The sequence below is a fragment of the Amblyomma maculatum genome, chromosome 1, assembly GCF_055883805.1.
Source record: "Amblyomma maculatum isolate TAMU_Amacu chromosome 1, ASM5588380v1, whole genome shotgun sequence".
Classification (NCBI taxonomy): Eukaryota; Metazoa; Arthropoda; class Arachnida; order Ixodida; family Ixodidae; genus Amblyomma; species Amblyomma maculatum.
The window spans coordinates 209,706,744-209,729,003 of NC_139344.1; the positions used below are offsets into that span (position 1 = coordinate 209,706,744).

The window sequence follows — 22,260 nt, forward strand, 5'->3', positions numbered from 1 at the left end:
GTCGTGCATAACGCGCAAAACAGAGGAGCGTAGGCTGGCGGGCACCACCAGAAGGTAGCGGAGACCAGTGGGAGAATAGTCCTTCTTGTACAAAAGACCACTCCGTATACAATAGAGACTGGAAGCTGTAGGGTCCCTTGCAGCGGTAAAGAATGGTTGGAGATTCTCATCTTTCCTCTGCTCAGTGCGGAACGTACTGGTATCGGGGAATGGAGGCAGAACCGCAGCGATGTAATGATCAAAATTGTCGGCGTCACATTCCGTTGTGGGAAGCGGTAAACGTGAGAGACAGTCCGCGTCAGCGTGCCGGCGTCCACTCTTGTACGAAACTGTATAATCAAACTCTTGTAAACGAATTGCCCACCGTGCAAGACGGCCAGATGGGTCACGGAGGTTTATCAGCCAGCACAGGGAATGATGATCAGTGACCACTGTGAAGGGCCGCCCGTATGGATAACAGCGAAACCGCTGAACGGCGAAAACTACCACGAGGCATTCTTGCTCAGTAATTGTGTAATTGCGTTCAGGTTTGCTTAAGGAACGACTGGCATAAGCAATAACATGTTCCTTGTCACCGTAACGCTGAATCAGCACAGCACCAATGCCAACACCACTGGCGTCCGTGTGCAGTTCCGTTGGAGCAGAAGGGTTGAAATGCCGGAGAATCGGATGTGACGTTAGCAAAAACTTGAGCTGGCAAAAAGAAGAGTCACACTCTGATGTCCACTCGAAGGGAGCGTCTTTGTGGAGAAGGCACGTAAGCGGGTTAGCAATGTCAGCAAAACGGGGAATGAAACGGCGGAAATATGAGCACAGTCCTAGGAAACTTCGGAGTTCCTTCACGTTCTGAGGTGTTGGAAACGATGCAACGGCCGCGGTCTTTTGAGGGTCAGGTCTGACGCCTTCACGATCGACGAGGTGTCCTAGTACCAAAATCTGACGCTCACCGAAGCGACACTTCTTCGAATTAAGTACTAGACCGGCGTTTTTGAAGCAGTCAAGCACGAGAGCGAGGCGTTCGTTGTGCTCCTCGAATGTCCGGCCAAAAATGACGACATCATCGAGGTAGCACATACATATTTGCCATTTTAGTCCCCGTAGGATAGCGTCCATAAATCTCTTGAAAGTTGCAGGAGCATTGCAGAGCCCGAAAGGCATTACATTAAATTCAAACAGGCCATCGGGTGTGATAAATGCCGTTTTTTCCTTGTCGTCAGGGTGCATAGGGATCTGCCAATATCCCGATCGCAGATCGACGGATGAAAAATATGATGCTGAGAACAGACAATCTATGGCGTCATCGATCCGCGGAAGGGGATACACATCCTTCATTGTTGCAGCATTCAGACGGCGATAGTCGACGCAAAAGCGCCATGTACCATCTTTCTTCTTCACCAGAATTACAGGGGCGGCCCAGGGACTGCATGACTCTTGAATAACACCCTTTTCCAGCATATCCCGAACCTGCTCACTGATGACCTGGCGTTCTGTTGGTGACACTCTGTACGGCTTCTGTCGAATTGGGTGTGAGTAGCCTGTGTCAATGCGATGCCGGGTACGTGTCACGGGAATGCACCGTGAGCCGCTAGGCTCGGAAAAATCAAATATGGAAGAATACTTCACCAGTAAGGCCTCCAAAGCATCACGCTGGTCCCTGGTTAGAGAGCGGCTGATCATCCGATGTAGTTGCGAGTCAGGGGCTGGAGCGGCAGCACTTTCGCCAGGTGCATCAGTAACCAAAGCCACCGACGGGGCGTCGTCTTGGCTACAGGTCGCAATCTTCGTATTCACAGGCAAAACTACTGGTTGCGAAGAACAATTAATGGCCCACAGCCGTGAGCAGCCCTTGACCACCGACAGTAGGCAATGAGGAACCAGAATGTATTTCTTTGCACAGTTAGAATGAAGCGGTGCCACTGTAGCGTCGAAGGTGTCGGAAGCACGGCTGGGGCACAAAACTGGGATGCACACCATAGACAAGGCTGGCACATTGGTATCCTGTGTTACACAGAACACATCCTCACGAACGTGTGGCTTCTCTAAGAGTCCAGAAGGAAGGGAACCATCGACGCAGAGTTCCCCATCAACCGTAGCGCCACACATTCTCAAAAAGTCAATACCTAGAATTATGTCATGCGTACATCGCGAAAGCACTGCAAACTCCGCTGCGAATACCGTTCCACCCAGGGACACTGAAGCACTACACATTCCTAGGGGACACAACACTTCACCACCCGCGCCATGAAAATTCACATTTCTGTCCCAAACAAACATAACTTTGCGTCCTAACCGCTTCTTAAACGATAAACTCATTATTGAAATGGTTGCCCCGGTATCCACTAAAGCCATTGTCGCCACACCATCCACAAGCACATAGACCGTGTTCTTTAACATAACAGATGGAGGAATTTCTTGAGGCAGCGCACAGTCTCCAGCGGCCTGACCTCCAGCGGCCGCGCTGACTAGTTTTCCGGCAACGGCGATGCCGACCGCCGTCGTGGTCGTGGTGACGGAAAGCGGCGCGCAGAAGAGGCAGGTGGTGGTGAGACACTTCGTTCGGAAGCAGGAGAGTGGTTGCGCGGTCCATTGGTCTGGGGATATTCATACGAAGATGGGGGCCATTGCCAATTAGAGTCGTAGAAACGGTTACGTGGCGGAGCATTTTGGACGGGCCGATCGTAACGGGTGAGTGGGCGGCTGCGGCAGTATCGAGCTATGTGCCCCTCAATGCCGCAGCGTCGGCACACGGGGGCTGTGCGACGAAAAACTTGTCCCATGGAGGGCTCCGAGGAGACAGGGTGCATTGGGTAGCGAAACTCATCTTGTCTTCGGGTTGGACGCCGGAAATAGCGAGCAGGTGGTGGTTGAGGATGGTACTCATAGTGCTGATCATAGTGCGACAAGAAGTTAGTCAGGCGCGAGTCGTAGCGAGGCGGGTGACCAGGGCTGTCGAACCTTGGCGTCGGGCTGTTGGAGTAAACGTCCGCGTGTGCCGTATTGATAGAATTCACAGCGGGCATCAAAGGGAGCAAGGAGGTAGGCCCTTGAGAACCGACAACGTCAGTGGGCAAAGATGATGGAGACCGTACAGGGGGCTCAAACCGCTGCAGTTCCTCGCGAACTATTTGCCGGATCGTCGACGACAAGTCCATGAAGTTGTCTTCAATGCTCGCCACAGATGGAACGTTGGCGAGCCGCCCAAATTTTGGCGTTATGCGACGAGTCTTCAATGTCTCGAATGTGCGAACATGCCGAATTACATCACAGACGGCGTTCAGGTCACCTTTGGCAATTAGAAAATTATAAACATCATCTGCGATGCCCTTTAGAAGATGTCCTACTTTATCTTCCTCGGTCATATTAGCGCTTGCTGTTTTGCATAGTTTCAGGACCTCCTCTATGTAAGTTGTACACGTTTCTCCAGGTAGCTGAGCTCTGTGCGTAAGCGTGTGTTCAGCTCGTTTCCTTCGTGCAAGACAGTCGCCGAAGCACTGCCGCAATTCAGTAACGAAACGGTCCCAGGTGGTAAGAGAGTCTTCGTGGTTTTCGAACCAAACAAGAGCGGTATGGGTCAGGAAGAAAACCACGTTTGCGAGCTTAGCGGCGGCGTCCCATCGATTGTAGCGGCTCACCCGTTGGTAGTGGGTCAACCACTCGTCAACGTCCTCGCCTGCCGCTCCCGCGAAAGTCCGGGGCTCCCGATAGTGATGCGAACTGTTCGCTGCGCCCGCAGGCCGGTCTTCAGCCTGGATCACCGCGTCACCACGGGCTGCTTGCGGGTCATTGGCCGATTGCATGGCGCTGGTTTGCGGTTCGAGGCCCGCAAGGCGACGACTTCGGCGAGGCTCCAGTTGCGTCGGTTCTGTCTATAGCGCCAGGGATCGGTATCCCGCACCTCCACCACAATGTTACGCCCTTAGCGTCGCGACCGAGACGTCCTAGTCGGTTCAGTACGCTGGGTACACACGGCTAGCGGGGACGACACAAGTGCCACAAGACAAAGGTCGAACGGGCGCGCACACTACTTCTTCCTCTTCCTTCTTTCTTCCTCCGTGCTCTGTTTGAGAAGAAGTCCGTAACAATATAATATCTGGTTTAGCATCCCAAAATAATTACGGCTATGAGGAACACAATAGTTGAGGGGTCCGGTATAATTTCGACCACCTGGGGTTCTTTTACATGCACTGACACCGCACGATGCATGACGGCCTATTGTTTTGCCTCTATTGAAACGCCCCTGCTGTGCCTGGAATCAAATCTTCATCTATGGGTTCAGCAGCCAAGCATTCTAACTACTGAGCCAGCACAAGGGGGCCAAGTATCAAAATGCATGCCATTACATTTCCTTCTAGCCTGTGGTTTCCTTCACAGAACTAATGTATACAAGGAAAAGTAAATAACAAGAAAACACTAGTTTTATTGCACATTATATTCACATTTCAGCAAACATTCTCTAGGAAGAAATTTCTCGTAATGTTTACATGGAAACCATGAACATCTTACAAAAACAAAGCAATGCACTTACTCCACTCCAATTATTAAAGGGCAAGGTTGCATCTATATGCTACTACACTGCACTTATCACAAAACCACAAGCCCCATCTGCTTTGGCCAATCACTTGATGAAACTAACGGAGACAGATGTCGCACACCACAGACTGGTCGTCTCGCTACATATCTCTGCATATGTTGCATTTCAATTTCATGCCATTCCACTTAGCTTCAACTGTTGGCAGCATTACTAGTCACCCATCTTTTCTGAAATTCCTTTTTACGCTGTTGCGATCAGCATCCTTGTTAACGATGGTCTCTGGCATTTTCGATGCTATCATTTTCACATCTTCCTCACCTGGAAGAACGAAGAAAATGACAAGCTTTGAGCAGACAAAAAATTAGGGAGACTACTATTCTCCACTTGTAAGGGTATGGTGCGCCAGCGTTAATGGCTCTTGTCTGCAGATCCCACTGTGGATTCCTGTTGATTTACATGCCCTTTTCTACAAACTTAATTACTAATCCCTTAATTAATTTTTATGTTATCTCAGATATAGTCATTAGCATACGGTCGTAGGCTGCCCTGTTATGTGATAGACAACCTGGCATAGACCTCTGTAAGCCTCACATTAACCAAACTGTGCAATCATGCCTCCATGGCCTAGGAGTAACCTCTTAATCGGAGCTGAAACGTCCCAGAACATATTTCAAATATAACTTTGTAAGCTTGACTTAACAGCTCCTGCCATGTCGTGTGGCCTCGTGACATTTGGCTAGTGGCACATTTGGCTTGTGCACAGGGTTCATCTGTTAAATACTGGTTAACATGCATGAAAAATACATTTTCACACAAACTGGTGGCAAATGGTCAAGTGGTGCACTGCAGATTCTGAAATGTATACCTATATGCATGCAAGGATTGCATCATCACATAACATGATCAAGAGTTCTGTCAGTACCTGTAGTTACATAGCATTTCAATGCCCATTAAAGGACCACCTCAGACAATGGTTGTTGTTACCAGAAGACCTGTTCTAACAGTGTACTGACACCATTCCACCGAGCAATGGACATGTATATGCATACCCTAGATAGCTCATGATTGTGGATCTCATTTATTACTATGACTTCCAAGGAGTTCCTGTCGTCAGAAACGCTACACTTTATGAAATCGGGACAGCTGTCTTGAAAGGTGATGAAAGGAAACAAACCAGGTTACCTTGACACAGTGCTAAATTACAGAGGGTGAATATCAAGAAGCTTGTACAAAGAAAAGTGAGAGTGAAATGACAGGATTTTTGAAACATTGAAATAAACTACAAACTATACTTGTCAAACCTGTTATCGAGGAATGGAAATCATGCAGTAATCAAAAACACAACATGGAGGACATTTTAGGTCATCTTCACAAAACACATACCCACACCTCACACACAGATTCATACTTAAGAAAGAGGACAAACCAATATGCAAGGAGTGTGGAGATGAACTGGCAATAAACCTTATCTTACACGTGCGCCAGAGTCGAGAAAATAAGAGGAAAACATTTTGTACAATTTTGCAACAGATCCCTTTCCATCCCAGCATGATCCTAGGAGAGACGTGCAAATTTCCTGCATTTTTGGTTTCTTAAATTGTTCCTAAACAAGCTACATCCTAAAGAACATTTTAGTAATCACACACAAAATAAATACATTAAACCTTATTCTTGGTGCATGGCAGCATTAGTCGCTTATGCACCATAAAAATCAACAATGTTATATGAGACAAGCTTTCGGTCTGGTGTGATCCTTATTCACGTGACGGCGCTGTCATGAGGGTCTATGTCCCAGCGATCGGAAAGCGACCTCTTCCAATAATTTTGAAAACTGAAGGCGGTTCTACAGATCTCTAAAGACCGGAGTGCTCAACTGTTTTATCAACGTCCGCCTGCTTTGACAGCCTGGAGTGAAACTGTTAAAGAGAATACATTTTTGAACATTTAACGCGTTTCTGAAGGCGTAGCTTTCAATTATGGGGCCCGAAAAAAGCAGCTGAATGTCAAACGCCGCCTAGGTAGGCTTTCTAGCAAGACAGCGGTGTAGCGTGGAAAATCGCTTCGCCGGTCCATCGCTGGTGCCGCTGACTTGAAAGGCGAACTGTTCAAACTTATAGCTACTGACCACACCTGAAACACTGAATTGTACATGATCAAGGCAGAATTTCTCTAACACTGAGCACTGGTAGCTATCGATTTCGCGCCCAATATTGTGAAAATCTGTCCTCTCTTCGATCATTGATACATCCACGGTTGAACATTTATGCGCCTCGGGGTAGGCCAGCCGTGGGAACATGGATGCGTGGTTGCAGCAACGATCAACTTGCGTGGCACACCCTACAAAATTCCAAGAGTCAGCTTCTGCAACGAAATGTGCAGCGCACATTTTCTACCGCGAACCTATGTCCGGCGACGCATGCATATCTCCCGCTCGTTTCCAAGATACGCGGCCATTCAGTCAGGTCACGCTAACCTCGACCATGCGAGGGTTTAAACTACATGTACGCAAAATTCAACGACGAGAAAAAGATGCAGGCTAAGCACTTTAGTCTAGTCTTCCCATAAATACCAAAGAACATTGCTGTTCATAGGGAATTTGGATCATTCGCGCTTCCGGCTTTCCGGTTGTACACTCTTGTGGTGCGGTGCAGTAGGTCTTCGCCTTGACGAGTCGATGTGCAGCTCGACGCAGTAGCAGCGCAGACCTCTAGTAGATTCGGCATGTCTTCTGCCACGGCCCTGAGGTACAATTTAAACGAAGAATTTAGCTAGAAACATCATGTTTCCTCGGTCTGCATGTGAGGAACGAGCATATAATGCCATTTAATTCACGTACATACTTTGGACTGCCGAATGTTCTGCACGGCGGGGTGTGTGTGTTGTGCCGGCGCTAGATCTTCGGAGGTCGATGCAGGACCTAAGACAACGTAAATGCTAGGAATAGCTCGCTCGCATTACGGGCAGATCGAGGTGATATTTTAGTGCAAAGCGAAAGCTGCTCGTGAATGTGCGTATCTCGATGCCAGCTGGTAGAGCTGGTGCAGTACGTAGCATCGCCTGCAGCTATGTGCTTGACAGCGATGCTTGCCGTACACAATCCTAAGTGAAGACCGTGATCTATGTTAGAACGGATGTACTCTTTCGTAGCATCTCTTCGAGAGTCGCGGCTAGCTGATATCATAGAGGATAAGATTCATTCACGCGTAGCAAGCGGAATGTGGCCGCGTTCGACGTGCATATAGCCATGAGCCTGTATATAGACGTCCGCCGTATCTTTACGAGAATCGAATGGGTAGGTCGGACGTACCTTTAGACACTTCGTTTTATTTAAGCAACGGCCCATCTGACCTTTTCCTCTTTAGAGCCATCCTATTTCGACAGAATGCAGCAGATGGCTTTATTATGCAGCGGTCGTTTATCGGTCCAGAATCAATAACAGGCACAGCCGGCGAAGGTGACGGGCAATACCTCGACTTGTCGTCTGTCGCGATGTCTTCCTTATTCGTCCCCATCATCCACCTCGCAAAACGTCTGCCGTGCCACGTAAACTCGTTCGTTATTAATGTTCATTCTTCCTACACCAGCACCATCACCATGTCTATCTCGATTGCTTAACCAGCCCCCTAACACCTAACCCCATCTGCCCTCCTTTGAGGACCTTCCCGTCCAAGTAAGTTGCCATTGTTCCACAGCCATAACATGCTCTCCGAGTTTTCATATTCGCGAAGGAACGCTCTTAGGATATAGGCATTCTACTATTCTACTGCAACTGCTCCAACTGCTATAATGATAATGATGATGACGACTACGACGCTGTTACATATATGACGTAGTTTGCGCTTTTAGCTTCGGCATGCAGGGTACCCTGTCGAAATTAACTGCAGTTTTCCTATATTTTTCCTAACATTAAAAGGGGGAGCTAGAATAAAATCTAAATGTGAGAAGATGCTATATATTGTCATCAGAAAAGGCGCGAAATTCCGTTTCTTCAGGAAGTTGATTTAAAAGGCAATATCGAAAAAAAAGAGTTCGAACGCTGCTTGGCGACATTGAAAAAACAAGAAAGAATAACAAAATAGAGGGTACACTTAAGCTCCGGCTCCGCCTTTTAGGATATGATGCGATAGCGTTATTCACTCGTTTGCACGTGCTCTTGATAGTCCTTGTTTGTATACATACTGCGTGCGACTCGCCTAATCACTAGTTCCTTATGTTGTGCCTCGTGTTGTCGCGTGATCTCTGACTTAATTGGGTAGTTTATGACTGTGGGCTAATATGGCTTTTTTTTTTCTTCACATAACTGCGTAGCCTAGGACTGTAGCCTAACACTGCTGGTATTCGATTCAGTAGCATACAGTCGTATAGGCAACCCAGTGATGGGAAAAAACACCCGCTATAGGTATATATAAAGCCCTTATTAACCGTATACGGAGGTACTTGCGCAACCTATATGAGTAGCGTGTCTTGCTCTTCGCCCAAGGGTCCTGAAAGGTTCAGTTGCCATCTTATCCACTCACCTCAAAGGAGAGGGACCGAGTTGGCTGCACCTGCCATGCCTTGCGGTCTCGTAAAGTCACACAACCCAGTGACCAATTCGGCCTTGTCACCTGCCAACTAGCGCCTGTCACAGCCGTGCCCGTGGTTTCTTGCTCACAACGCCGAAAACGCCGGGTGTTCTGCCGAAAGGGGCGTTCAACCCTATCGCGTTAAAAAAAAATTACTGGCAGACATTCACTTAAGCTCTGCCTCTAAAGATATGATGTGACAACGTTAATGGCTTCTATTACCGGGGTCCGCTGCTGATCCTAGTTCGCGGAAGCACAGGTTTCTTCTGGCCTAACCGCTGATGTTTTAACTTGTATCTCTGCTTTGTTATCTCGCACACACCCATTAGCATGCAGTCGTAAGATACCGCATTATACGAAAGACCACCTGACATAAAGACTTGCTTGGCCAAGCCTTGCCTGCCTGCGTTGCCTTAGGTCAACGTGTCGGGATCCAAAGGTCCTGGAAAGTTGCATTCCTATTTCATGCAGCAAATGCATCGCCAACAGGGGCTACAGTACGGCGTTGCATTTGACTGATGTCCTGCGACACTCAACTAGCGGCCGCTTCTTTGATGACCCAAGATAAAAATGATAAATGGGCGAAATGTGCATCACCAACTGTGCATACCACTTGGCGATCATCTGACTTAGCGGTGGCTTATGGGACGGCTGAGAGCCCAAATTGTACCGGTGCAGAAATTGTATTTCGACCGGGGCCTATACCACGGGTCTGTACTCAACTGGCTGCCTGTGGCAGTCTACTAGGAGCCGTCTCATTGGTGTTGCTGATGTGATAAGGCATAGAAGAAGCAAGTGCGTCACAAGTATGACTTACAAGAGGGCGCTGCGCACGATTATAGGCCCGGCTATTTGATGATGAAGACTATATGGTATAAGACGCAACAAGTGCACACAATGTGATGGGTGCATAGGTCGGCGGACTCACTCGGGCTCAGTCAGGCTCACACTCAGATCAGGATCTGAGTTATGAGTGAGTCCGGACTCACATTCAGATCATGATTTGAGTCGTGAGTGAGTCCGGACTCGCATTCAGATCATGATCTTAGTCGTGAGTCCGGACTCACACTCAAATTATGATCTGAGTTTGAGTGAATCCGGCCTCAGATTCAGATCAGTAGTACTTTCGTGCGGGCGCACGAGTTGGTTAGACAAATCTGAAGACCTCTTGAGGTAACAGCGCGGAAGATTAGAAGACGACACAACGAGCGCTGACGACACAGCGCTCGTGTCGTCTTCTAATCTTGTGCTCCCGTCCACGTTCCGCGCTGTTACCTCAAGATGCATAACCAACGTGCCCAAGCTGCTATTGAAGACCTCTGCCGCTGCATAGCTACACACAAACACAACACACACACAAGAGAATGAGGCAAGACGTTCACAGATATGCGCTCACTACCAACTGGCTGTTATTTGTGATACGAAGAAGAAGAAAGCATCACAAAAACACGCAAGGGTACAAAAAGGAGAATAATACAGATGATTCAGAAAAAATGCGAAGAAATATTTTGAAGAAGAAAATAAAACGAAAATAATGGTAAATTGCGTCTATCTTCTTGTCATATTGTTTGAACGAGGCAGTATCACTTCCTTCCAGTTGAGCGCCAGTGCGTGGCAAAGCCGTGTGTACTGGAGATACCAAAAAATTCCCAGGTACAGAGCAATAGCCAGAGCCTCTAGTGGTGTTTATTTTGTTGTTATACTTTGGAGTACTTTCACGAACGCACACATGTCAATTTTGAAGATATAATAGAAAACGTGTACTTACTCTTGAACACATTTAACCCTGATTTTATTGTTCGACAAATCTCCAAGTTCCCATCCTCTGTCGTCATATCCGCTGCCAAAAACGGCCGCTGTGCATTGACACCGTCAGTGTCATGAACTCGTTTTCGAGAGCAAATTAAGGTAATTAAATACCGCAATATACGCGGTAAGACCACCGCCAATAGAGTCAGTATAACTAAATTTACCCACAGAACAATCTGCTTAAACAGCATTTCTGGGCTCCTTAAAGCAGCTTTGTCACGTTGAATATGCACCCCAGTAGTGACTGAGGCTCGCTGCTGGGTTATCGCTTCTGCTTGACTAGGTCAACCCTGAGGGCGATACTGAAGTTTCGTGCTGTTGGCAGCGGAATGAACATGGCTAATGACACTGAATAAAAAGGATTATATGCCTATAAAGGACAGTTAATTCATTGTCCGTTGTAAACCACGCTTTGAAGCAGCAAACCTTTTCGAGGGAATATTAGTGGCTGAGACAAGTTTAACTGAAACTCTTCTGCGTCGAGGAATTACTTAAATAAGAGAGGATATGTGGATTCGGCCAGGTACGTGTGAAGCCCTGGGAGTGCCAAAGCGTTTTCCTCGCTCAGAGCTCTAGGCAGGTACCATAACCCTTATACTAGCCCTATTGCCTGGCCGAGAAGGTAAAGTCAGACTGCCATTAAAATAGACATAATAATTATTCATTTATTTGCATACAGTTTGCCGATGAGACAATCTTTGATATTAATAACTATGTAGAGCAGGCATTCGCCTTATGAGTCCCTGCTGGTTGCACTTATAGCAGGCACGACTGCCTCCACCTCCCTCAGAGCGGCCTCCATTACAGCCACCATAACTGGAGCCTCCGCTGCCGCAGCTGGAGCTGCCTCCATCAAAGCTGGGAGTGGATGGTTCCTCATTTCAGCCAGTCTTCCTGTCACCCGTCCAAAGAAGCGGGTGCTGCGGCAGGGCTGCCCCATTGTTGTAGTCGCCCGAACCATTGTTGTTCCAGCCAGAATATATGGCACTTCCGCGGCTGGTGCCCCAACCTGAGTCTGCAGGTACACTTTCTTGGCCTGCGGGCAAGCAGAAGAGTATGCGGGCGTAGCACTCTTCCATTCATTGCTGGCCTCTTCACCAGGCTGCCTGGAAGATGCCGGTGCAACTGCCGCCTTCATTCCACGACCTCGGCCCACGTCGAAACCGCCAACAGTGAACCCAGTCACGTCTGCCATTTCAAGCCCCCTTCGGAAGGGGTCCCTCCCACAGTGAACCCAGTCACGTCTGCCATTTCAAGCCCCCTTCGAATGGGGTCCCTCCTACAGTGAACCCAGTCACGTCTGCCATTTCAAGCCCCTTTCGGAAGGGGTCCTTCCTACAGTGAACCCAGTCACGTCTGCCATTTCAAGCCCCCTTCGGAAGGGGTCCCTCCCATAGTGAACACAGTCACGTCTGCCATTTCAAGCCCCTTTCGGAAGGGGTCCCTCCCACAGTGAACCCAGTCACATCTGCCATTTCAAGCCCCCTTCGGAAGGGGTCCCTCCTACAGTGAACCCAGTCACGTCTGCCATTTCAAGCCCCTTTCGGAAGGGGTCCCTCCCACAGTGAACCCTGTCACGTCTGCCATTTCAAGCCCCTTTCGGAAGGGGTCCCTCCCACAGTGAACCCAGTCACGTCTGCCATTTTAAGCCCCTTTCGGAAGGGGTCCTTCCTACAGTGAACCCAGTCACGTCTGCCATTTCAAGCCCCCTTCGGAAGGGGTCCCTCCCATAGTGAACACAGTCACGTCTGCCATTTCAAGCCCCTTTCGGAAGGGGTCCCTCCCACAGTGAACCCAGTCACGTCTGCCATTTCAAGCCCCTTTCGGAAGGGGTCCTTCCTACAGTGAACCCAGTCACGTCTGCCATTTCAAGCCCCCTTCGGAAGGGGTCCCTCCCATAGTGAACACAGTCACGTCTGCCATTTCAAGCCCCTTTCGGAAGGGGTCCCTCCCACAGTGAACCCAGTCACGTCTGCCATTTCAAGCCCCTTTCGGAAGGGGTCCTTCCTACAGTGAACCCAGTCACGTCTGCCATTTCAAGCCCCCTTCGGAAGGGGTCCCTCCCATAGTGAACACAGTCACGTCTGCCATTTCAAGCCCCTTTCGGAAGGGGTCCTTCCCACAGTGAACCCAGTCACGTCTGCCATTTCAAGCCCCCTTCGGAAGGGGTCCTTCCCACAGTGAACCCAGTCACGTCTGCCATTTCAAGCCCCCTTCGGCAGAGGTCCCTCCCAGCTCTCTTGGAACCGTCCAGAAACGACGACGGAGTGGCACCAGCAGAGCGATATTTTCGGCAGCGCAGGTTCCGATCCCGAAGCGGTGTTCATGCGAATGCCCATATTTGCTATCAGCGGTGATGGGTACTGTGTCCGAATTGAGAATGACCAGGCAGCGTCCGCTCCGAAGGAAATGCCGGCGGTGTTGCAGATGCTTCATGAGCTTCAGTAATGTCGCCAGGTCTCCTGCAAGAAAAGAAATTCTTTCTGCGGTGGATTGGTTAGCGCACGCACCTTTTTATATTACTAGATCACTTACGGGCTTGTAGCGGCGCACTGCAGGAGGGGAGCCAGGCGCTCCGGGGTGACCACGGATGGTTCAAGTGCACCGCTGCAGGAAGAGAAACAGCAGGTTTCGGTTGACCAGGAACGCTGCAGCGAAGAGACGATCCCGGCTCCTTCTCTAGGCTCCAATCAGAAAGGCTCCGCAACTGTGCTGGTAGGCATCCACAGCTGAGCACAGCGTTGCGCAAGTTAGGAGCCGGATGAGATGATGTCGCGATGCCTGAGAACGGAGGACAGAATAGCATGACGTGGATCGCTGTCTAGCCACGTCTAGCGCAGAACGTATTCCAGAGTACGCGCATCGCGTGAGGCGCGAGAGTACAGCTGGCCACAGACCTATTCGTTGTTCTCTTCTTCCCGGTTAGTGATAGTGTGTCCAGAAGCTGACCCTGCGCTCGGTATGCACGTCAGTTTCATTCCTGGTGCTTTTTGTTTTTTTTTTAGAGCCTTTTGCTCCTCCGGTGACTGACTTGTATTTATAGTGTAGGAGGCATTGCCAAAAAATACATAACTAAATACATTACTCGTTGCACTAAAAAAAAAAAAGGAAAAAGAAAATGTGTTACTGCCCTAAATCTGCTACCTAGAAAAAAAAAAAAAAAAAGCTAGCGTGTTACCTTTGCAGCTACCAAAAAATTACAGACTAATCCATGGCTATAAATTTTAATCAGCGCGTCTTCGCTGGACGAACTGATGATAACAATTTTATAAAGCTAATATTTCACATAAGACTTCCAGCGCAAACTACAATTTTACTCGAAATTTTGATTTAACTAGAATATTTCGCACAAATATGCAGGAGCTTAGAAACATCATACATATGTGCCGTAAATTAAGTTGCCTGTAGAGGTACTACATGTGGTGCCTCTATAGCTAACTGCACGGCACATGGTGAAGCCATTTTCTTAATGTGAAATTAAACATAAAATCACACTTTATCATTAATACTAACTTCACAAAGAACAACATCGCTTTTGATGTTTGCTCCAGCTATGTTGTGTACGGGTTTCCTGGGCCTTTGTCAAGCTGTTTGTAGAGCTTTTTGCCCAGCGACCATCCACTTGTCGGAAAATAAAATTTGATTTGATTCAATTTATAATTCTTACTGATTCGAATAACACTATATATTCCTGCATCCGTATGTACACCCAGATGTTTCTTTCAGCATTCTCATCTGTATTTACTTTTGGAGACATCACTTCAGCTCCCAGCCTATAGATGCATTCCTTGAGGTTACTATATGCCCGAAATGCGCGCGAGCGGAAGGGCGACAGAGCTTTTCACCCTTTTCGCATCGGCGTACCTGCAAGAGCGCTTTGGTGCCGAATTTCTGCTGCTTTTTGACTTCGCATTCTTAATGTATGTTGCTGCGCGAGTTGGTTATTCAAGAACGCTAGCAGACAACGGACCAGGAGGAGGAGGACACACACATGCGCTCGCTAACAACTTTATTTTGGAAGACAGCCGATCCGCGCCTTATATACAGACAAACACGAAAAGCGCGCGTGAGCACGGTTATCAGAGCTCAAACCGCAGCAAGCATCCAAGGAACGGCCGGCATCTGATATTGATCGCAATTAACGCTGTGACACGGAGTGTTAGGGCTTTGGTTAGGGGCGGGTCAGATGCAAAAAAAAAAAAAAAAACAACAACTGGGGTGCACATGAAGCCCAGATAAAACGATATTGAAGAGAGCCAACAAACAATGTGGCTAAAAGCGAAAATGAACGCACGAGGGCAATAACAAAAACAACAAATTAGCGCGGGCATAAGCTCGATCCGTCTATAAAGGCAAGGCTGTAAAAGTCAACGAAGGTAAATGCGCTAAAATAGGAAAAAGTATGGAAAACATGAACAACTAAAAGACTCTGAATGAAAACACTGAAATCTTATTAGCAGACAAAACCGAAAAAGGCAAGTAAGAAACACTGACAAAAAAGGTCATATGCCTAGCAAACTGAAAAACAGAACGGGATAAAGAAACAAACCACAGACGCGCGAAACTTAATGGTTAATAAAACGGTGGGGCAAAGACAGAATAACTCGACTAAAAAACTATGACAGGCGAATGCGGAACAAACCAACACAGGCAAAGACTAAATAGAATGCACAAAACAGATCTAGGCGGAAAGGAACAAAAATTCATTTTCTAACAACACAAGTGAAGGTGTGCTGACGCACTCATGCTTTTGCTTGTTGATAGCGGCGGATTCTATGATTTCACGGGGAAGTGTTGATTGTTGTTCTTAGCCAAAATTTGTTTCCTTGAACATCGGGGAGAGGCGCCGGCAGGGACTGCAGTCTCGACAGTCAGTAGTCAAATAGCCAGACTTTTTTCCTTCGGCATAAGTTTGATGCTCTAATATACTTTTATTTAGGCTGTGGCTAAATGTACGTCGGACGGACTCGATCAATGGTCTTAAAGGTACGTCCGACGGACCCGGTGCGTTTTTCTTCGGGATACATCGGACGGATCCGGGAAATATTTTTCAGAGGTACGGCGGACGGACCCGATCGGTGGGGTTCGTCCCACGGACCCAACGCATTTTTCTCTGATATGGGCCTTGGGATCCGTCGGTCCGTCGGGAAAGCCGGATGGATCCGAGATCCCCAGATGTGGTTGAGATGTGGTTGTAGCAACAACTTGGTAGCCGTATGTAGCCAAGTCGAAGTTGGTGTGAGGTGTGCGAGGCAAGGTATATCTACCTTGTCCGAGGTGCAAGAAGTATGTAGGGGTGTGAAACTCCCTGTACCTCCCAGCGGCCACGAATTACAGACGCTAGCGCCAAACTCCCCGTTATAGGATTATAGCGGGAGGGGGCGCGTAAAAAATTGACTTGACGGGGGAGGTCGTATAGCGGACTGGTCCAAAAAGCGGTGCACTGAAGGGGATGTCGGTAGGTTGCTTCAAGCAGCGCGGGTCGCGCGCTCGCGTGCGCGCGCGTCCGGGAAAACGCTCTGCCCGTGGATTTTCTACCGCATCATCGTTCTGCCGCGGCGCGACCAGCTCGCAGCAGGAACAGTGTGATGGAAAGAAAAACCACAAGCATAGCGCTCTCGAGCAAGCGTACCCGACCGCAGCAAGAAATAGCACATAGAACAGCAGATATTGTTTCTCTTTTTTATTAACTGCACGTGAAACAGAAAATGAAAAGATGCGACAAGGTATTCCTCACACACACGCACTTTACATAGCTAACAGTTTACAGTAGTGTTATGTGTTCTGCGCTAACATTGTAATCTTGCATGCTTGCTTTATCACTACAAAAGAACCCAGTTTGCAGGCACTGCTTCTGTCAGCATGTGTACAGTTGATATGAAATTAAATAAATGATGCACATATTCATTCTACGCATTCCACACCATCAAAGCAATGTAGAAACATGAGCAAATACCTGCGTTCTAGTTACCTAGTGGTTGGTATTTGATGCAAGTAATCACGTCACTGTGCTATACATAACCAAAATGCATGATTAAAAATTTACACTACCCTTCCTGGAAGAACCGTCTTCTTCGAAACGCACGGTATTACAGCGCGGTACTAAGCGCGTTGCACAACTAGAGGCGCGATGTAGAATGCTTCTCCTGGCTAAACCGTGGAATCCTCGCAGTTAAAATTTTGCACAGGAAGGGCATATTGTCGCTAGTATTTTTCAATACCAAATTTGTTTGGGGTACTTGCCTGATTCGATCAAAAGAAATCAAATGTTCCCATCTTATGCGGCGGCGACGACGCCAGACGAGCCGCTGCCCCAGCGATAGTATTGGTGGCGCGCCACCTCATGCTGCTACAACTTTGTAGCAGGAAAGAGGGGGCGAACGTTTCTGGCAGAAGGTTTGAGTTGTTGTAAGCAGCAGGAGGTGGCGCCACCAGTACCATCGCTGGGTCAGCGGCTCGTCTAGCGTCGTCGCCGCCGCTTAAGATGAGAACATCTGACTTCTTTTGATCGAATCAGGCAAGTACCTCAAACAAATTTGGTATTAAAAAATACTAGCAACAAAATACCATTTCAAAATTTGAACTGCGAGGATTCCGCGGTTTAGCTCGGAGAAGCATTCTACATCGCGCCTCTAATTGTGCAATACGCTATACATACTGCATGCGTGAAATGTGAAATTACAAAAAATAGTACAGTGGCAAGATTAGTGCCTAGAATAGGTGATAGACTACGTGTTGATATGATTATAGGTTTACGTGAGTTGGACCGCGGCAGGGTGGCAAGCACGACCAGAGCGCAAGCTCATGTAATCGTGGTGTTGACGGCCAGCCCGCGGCCCGCACGGCCGCTCATTTGGTCCTCGTTATCATGTGGATTAACGTCTACGACGGTCGTTATGTAGTTATGTAGTTTTGATTCTTCAAAGTTTCCTCACTTCCATCTGTGATGAGATGCGTCATGTAACGCATCACTTTCTGCTCGCATTGAAGTTTGGTGCTGCAGGTTCTACATATACAAGCGGCGCTGAAAACATGGGTACCTCCGGCGTGTCTCTAGCCCAAGCATCACGACATTCGTGTTTGTTGTACAACTGGAGGTGTGGTTTGTGCTTACCGTGACATGCTGTGATGTATGTAGGGATTACGTCCTACGAGAGTGCTGTGATGAGTGCGCCGATGTCCGGACGGACATCAGTGTGTCCGTTTATGATCGGCGATGTTGTACGTGCATGTCAGTGTTTATTAGGTGCAGTGGTAATTTATTTACATGCTCTGTGCAACAATCAGACGAAAATAAGTCATCGACAATTTGTTAGACTGCACTGCAGAGCTCAAAACTGAAAATGGGAATGCACATGATGCAGTTTTCGCATGTTGGAGTGGACTGAAAAATAAGTGCCCAGCCCACACCGCCGAGATGCGCATTACTACAGGTGAAATGGTTCAGGTTTCTGCAAAATAGCTGCCTGGCACAGCACCTTCCTAAATGTTCAGGCTTTGTACTATTGTTGAAGGCCACTTTATCATTAATAAAGGAACGAATATGCTTTATGTGTTAATGACTATAGTGCTTTTTCAACATATAATGTTCATTTTTTTTTTCGTTTTACTTAGTTTTTCATGCTAGACAAACACAAATGGTACTTTAAAACTTGTCAGTCCAAAGCTGAAGATGAATATCTGCCATGCATGTGACAGCTTTAATGCTAGAAAGGTTGATGTGTATAGCGTGTTCGTGCGCGCTGCAACATCTTAGCGGCAAGTTCGGCTACTTGTCCCAAGGTCGTGATGTTTAATGCCAGTGATGGCACTCGCACTTTGGTGCAGGTGAAATGCAAATGCTTCTTTTACCTGCAAGATGTCAACGCAAAGTACAAAGCCCGGGCAGTCAAATTAGTTTGGAGCTCTCCTCTACAGTATTCTTCATAGCTACATATGTCACTTTAGGATGTGAAACCTTACATGCCACAGGTAGGATGCGTTGTTTTTTAGATTTTGTATACCCCTCATCTATGTTTGTTTTGCAACATTTGGCTAATTTTAGTTCTCAAACAGTTGTTAAAGATGAAACTGAAGCAGCTCTTGGCATGGTTTCCTGCTTGGATTAATTTGCTAATTGCAGTTCTTTGAAATTTGCATCAATGCTGGACAGTTCAAATAGCAGGCAGTTGAATTACAGAAATGGTGTGGATCATGCATTTCAGTCCTGAGAAATGGAAAGTAATGGTCCCCTCCTTGCATGCATAGGTGCCTTTAGACAAATACATACTCGGGTGTGTGATGACGCATATCAAGGGTCGACAGAAGGCCATGTGGAGCCAGTGTGATATTCTTCATGAAGGCTAAAGTAAAATTGTACAACAGCTGCTACCATGCAGAAAAAAATTGGTCATTTAGTGTATGATTAACTGACCATAAATATCATCTTACTCAGAGTATGATGCGATACATAATAGGCTGTGGCTAAAGGTACGTCGGACGGACCCGATCAATGGTCTTAAATATAGTGAACTAGAATACTTTCTAGTGGCGTGAACGGAAGGAAAATGGGCGCCTCTTGCGCGCCGGACGCCACTGACCGCCGCTGGTGGCGCTGCAGTTACGTTTACTAGGACCGCGTGCGCGTCCGCAAAGGGAAGTCAAGGCTTGGCGCGCCGTGCAGTCTGCACATTCTTGCGATTTTGCCCTCGAACTTTCAGTTCTGCCTTCCATCACAGCAACTACGACATTCTCAGCTCTTCAAAAGCACCATGCGATGTTCGAAATGGCCAGGAAAAAGACCAACACGCACTGTTTTGCTCCGAGATGCCGAAGCGCGGCTATCCGGATGCTCCAGTCACCTTTGTTTGCTGCTCCGAGGGACAACAAACATCGCACAAAGTGGAAACGAAGCTTGTGAAGGCAGGAGAAGCCTCTCACAGAAACATCGGCAGTGTGTGAGCATCATTTCAAGCCGCATCTCATCCTGCTGCGTGACTACGCATATATATGATCAACGGCAGAAGTGAGGATATACCGCGTGAAAAGCCATCACTGGCACCTGATGCGGTGCCTATACACTCTTGCCAGGCTGTCCGGCATATATTACCGTCAAACCCGTGAAGCCAAGGCTGGATGTGGGCAATATTGATGTTGCAGAGAGTTGTGCCCAGTGCAGATTCTTGCTATTAAGCCTGTGGCACCAAACGATAGCCGACATTTTATACCGCGTGTCCAAGCTAACTCCAGCCAAGGGTTAAAAATAAACCATTTAAGATAGGCCAGAGAAACCACTTGCTGACAGCCACCTGGCGCACCAGGTCTGAACAAAAGGAAGACTTCGGGGGAAGAAAGCTTCGACTGTTTGCGTGATCTCGAATACTACCACTGGCTCAATAAAGCAGACAGCTCAGATTAAATTAAATTCAATTCCGCGTAGTCATGGTATATCCTTGGATCTCTAGTTGGCACATTTATTTAATCATTTATTCATCCTTCATATCATACCCTACTGATGCCCTAAGACAATAAATATCGATGAAAAAAAAACGGTGTAGGCAATTTTTCATTTTGCAATTCTAATTTACTAAGTATTGCGTTCAAATAAATGTGAGTTGCAAAGTTGGAGAGGACCTTCTGAAACCCCCATTTCATTTATTCCCGATAAAGAAAACCTGACGTGCATTATAGTTTTTCCCACCTCTATAGAAAGCCCGCGAAATAAAAAAATATCACGTGACTGACGCATTCATGCGCTACGATATTGTGCTCCCAACCGTGCATGGTTTGAGTGACAGAAATAAGCTGCGACCGTGACTCAACAGCTCAGTCTCAGCGCTATACAGGCTGATAATTTTTGTATTTCGCGGGCTTTCTTTAGAGCTTAGAAAAACGATGAGGCTTTCTTTATTGGAAATAAGTGGAATGGAGGTTTTAGAAGGCGCTCTCAAATTCTTCAAACCCAGTTATTGTCTAAAGACAATAGTTAGTCAATTAAAAAAATAGTTACTAATTACTTAACTTCAAAATAAAACACATGCCTGGGGTGAGCCAGTTGGCTGGCAACTGTATACAATTGTGGTCTCTCTATCCTACCTCAAATCCTACCTCAAACTAACTGTGAGAAAGGCTTTAATCTTTTTCTGAAAAGAAAAAGATGTCACATGTATTAAACTTGGCTAATTTTACTAATTTTAAGGACAACAGAGGCATTTTGTACCCTTCAAGTGATACCAGTTTGTGGCTGACCTTGAGAATGTGTTTACAACCTGCTTCAGTCTAAATTCAAGCACACAGCTTGTACTCAGTATATGCTACTGGCCGCGCAAACCTGCTAACTTGGGTGCTCTGACCACTGTCAAATTGGTGCAGCTGAAATCACTGCTTAAGTACCCGCATGCACTTTTTCACAAAATGCATTAACCAGCGCAATGTCAAGCTTCAAAGCACCTGAAGATGAGCAGATGGATGCTCTTAAGACTGTCTGTGTAGTCAATAATTTCACAAAACAACTCATTGTTAGGATCGACTGTTTGTGTAGTCAATAATTTCACAAAACAACTCATTGTTGATGGCTTTTGTCCCATGCACTCAAATAAAATAAAACAGCAGTGGAGAAGCCTTGTGAAGTACCTAAACAAAACTGCTCTGCCCTCCTCGTGTATGTATTTTTGGCATATATGTTATGCATATGAGATGATGAAAGGATTTTAATTAGCACCTGGCTTACAGCGATGATTTATAACAGATATTGTTGCTGTGAACAGAGAATAATGGTGACGCCACAGAATATCGCTGGACGATTCGTTTCAAAGCGTAGGATTTCTTTTTTTTTTTTCATGACCACTTTGTCAAAAAAAAAAAAAAATGTAACAGCCTGAAGCTGCTCCTCACTTTACCAGTTGACAAATTTCCTAACGCTAAGCAGATATCAAGCTAAAATGAGCATTCCTGGTTACCGGTGGATACCGAATAGCGCAGTGTAATATAATCATTATTACTGGCTAAAGAAGAGTTACTGCGGCGTGGTTGGAGAGATACGAGAACCCGTATGTGCGCACGATGCCTGGCCACTCTGCTACCAGTCTGCTGCTGACAGTTGAGTTGGCTGTGTAATAAAGCGGGCTCTGCAGGGCTCAGAAAAATACCCGTCCCGTACAAATAAATGTGCCGTAACGATTTACAGTGCGCGATAACTCGTCCCGCATGAGCTGTAGCAGACGCCAGCGAAATAAGAGCGCTTTCACCCTAGTGCAACCGCGAAAACCCGAATAATGTCGAATGAAACGCCTTCTATCATGGGTGGAGGTCCACATATGTCGGCATAGGGAAAAAATCACTACTTCTACTGAATAGGCGCACAAAAGCATCGGTACT

General features: G+C 47.2%; 1 long non-coding RNA gene across 1 annotated transcript; it reads right to left on the reverse strand.

Annotated features, from left to right (window-relative positions):
• Window positions 1-12,536: 12,536 nt before the first annotated feature.
• LOC146205489 (uncharacterized) lies at window positions 12,537-13,889 on the reverse strand. The gene is made up of 3 exons (XR_014703197.1): window positions 13,803-13,889; window positions 13,441-13,686; window positions 12,537-13,367 (listed from the first exon to the last, which is right to left on the reverse strand). It is a non-coding gene; the product is annotated as an uncharacterized LOC146205489 (long non-coding RNA).
• Between the last annotated feature and the right edge of the window lie 8,371 nt (window positions 13,890-22,260).